At 44.1% G+C, this 2,259-nt stretch overlaps 1 pseudogene; it reads right to left on the bottom strand.

Annotated features, from left to right (window-relative positions):
• Positions 1–797: 797 nt before the first annotated feature.
• LOC149207305 (UDP-glucuronic acid decarboxylase 2 pseudogene) lies at positions 798–1,319 on the bottom strand (annotated as a pseudogene).
• Positions 1,320–2,259: the final 940 nt, after the last annotated feature.

The following is a 2,259-nucleotide window of genomic DNA, read 5'->3' as shown; positions in this document are numbered from 1 at the left end:
AATTTACACACAAGATGTTCCTGCTCCTTTTTCACAAAAACTTCAGGCTGTACTAAATAAATTTCTTCCTTCAAGTCACCATTCAGAAATGCAGACTTAACATCTAGCTGGTGTAGCTTCCATTTGTGTTTTGTTGCTAAGGAAATTAGCATTCTAATGGTGTTTAATTTGGCTACAGGAGAAAAGGTGTCATCGAAATCTATTCCCTCTTGCTGTGAGTAACCCTTTGCTACCAGTCTAGCTTTAAGTTTCTCTATACTCCCATCTGCATTTATTTTTGGTTTATACAGCCATTTGCATCCTATGGGGGTTTTACCTTCAGGCAATTCAACCAAATCCCAAGTATGGTTTCTGTTTATTGATTCTATTTCCTCATACATTGCAGCCCTCCATGCATCAGATTTACTTGCTTCCTCATAATTTGCAGGTTCTACAATGTTTAAAAACTTTGACATTAATGCATAATCTTTCAATTTAGAAGGTAACCGAGTATTCCTACTTGATCTCCTTGGTAGGGGACTTACCTCAAATCTGTCTATTTCAGCCTTTTCTGGGCTTGCATTATTGATTACATTTCCTGTTACTTCTTCTTCTTGTTTCTGCTCCTGCTCTTCATCTTCCTTACTGTTTTCTTCCATTAGCAATGGAATGTCCCAATCACTGTTAGAGTCATCCTTTCTTTCTTCAACTTGTTCTAGTTCTAACATTGTAAATTCCCCAGGATTCCCAAGATTGAAAGGACCAACATGTTCGCCCTCCATAAGTCACATAAGGCCTTCAACCAGATCAGAAACGAACTAGAAGCTTCGTGTTTGTTCCCCATTTCCATAGACTGTCAAAGGCTCCTTGCGCCAAGCATGAGCAACAAAATTACTTGCAACCCGACCATCATCACGGCACATTCGCGGACCATATGTATTGAAAATTCGAGCAATCCGAACCTCAACATTTGCCCCAACACGCTTGGCAAGTTTGGATATGTTCAAGATTCCCACATCATTAGTTTTGATATTCTTCACAGGATTGTGTTTGTAATGCACAGGGGAAGCGGGGCAAGCCAAATGGTAGATCTGGTCAACCTCCAACAATAAGGGTTCCACAACATCATGCCTTATCCGTTCAAACCTCGGATTGCCAAAATGATGCAAAACATTCTCCTTCCTTCCTGTGAAGAAATTGTCAACAACAATAACACTGTCGCCCCTTGCCATGAGCCTGTCATGTAGATGACTGCCAACAAAGCCAGCTCCAAGCGTCACGACAACTCGCAGGGACTTTCTCTTCAAACCTAGGGGCACTTTAGCCCCCGAATTCACCATCTAACCTGAATGATACTGCGCAAACCGAGAAACAGGCGTCTCATAAACAACCCGATGAGGTTTTTCGGGCACAAACCTTCCATTTTCATTAACATTAGAAGCCAAAAAACTAGGCTGAAGGATAAAGAAAGTCGATGCGATGGCGATTCCTATCAAAATAAACAGCATCCGCTGCTCCCTGAGCAAATAATCTACTGGCCTGATAATAGACCACGTCTTTTCTGGCTTAAGAGAGTATTCATCACTGTTATTCATATTGGACTGATAAAATTTCTGATCCTCTAATGAATAAGTCTGCAATGAGCCACCACTGGGAAAGTCTGATCTGCTGCTACCAAACAGATCAGGAACTCCAATGCGCCACCACCGGGCAAATCCGATCTGCTACCACCGAACAGATTAGGAACTCCAATGCGCCACCACCGGGCAAATCCGATCTGCTACCACCAAACAGATCAGGAACTCCAATGCGCCACCACCGGGAAAATCCGATCTGCTACCACCGAAAAGATCAGGAACTCCAATGCGCCACCACCGGGTAAATCCGATCTGCTGCCACCGAGTAGATCAGGAACTCCAATGCACCACCACTGGGCAAATCCGATCTACTGCCACCGAGTAGATCAGGAACTCCAATGCGCTACCACCAGGCAAATCCGATCTGCTACCACCGAATAGATCAGGAACTCCAATGTGCCACCACTGGGCAAATCTGATCTGCTGCCACCGAACAGATCAGGAACTCCAATGCGCCACCACCAGGCAAAATCGATCTGCAAAAAAATTACAGATTTTCCAAAGAGAAAGAGGCTGGCGCTTCTCGACGGCGAAATACCCGCGCCGAAAAAAAAGCGATGCGTCTTACGAAATTGGAGCGATTAAGGCTTGATTTTCCACGCCAATAGCACTTTCTGGCGCGCTTGCGTGACTATATCTCTCA

This window comes from Pinus tabuliformis, chromosome 1_2 (genome assembly GCF_031772625.1).
Source record: "Pinus tabuliformis cultivar Carrire ecotype Pingquan chromosome 1_2, CPIR1, whole genome shotgun sequence".
NCBI lineage: Eukaryota > Viridiplantae > Streptophyta > Pinopsida > Pinales > Pinaceae > Pinus > Pinus tabuliformis.
The sequence above is the reverse complement of the archived record's forward strand: the minus strand, read 5'-3'. Positions and strand labels throughout refer to the sequence as shown.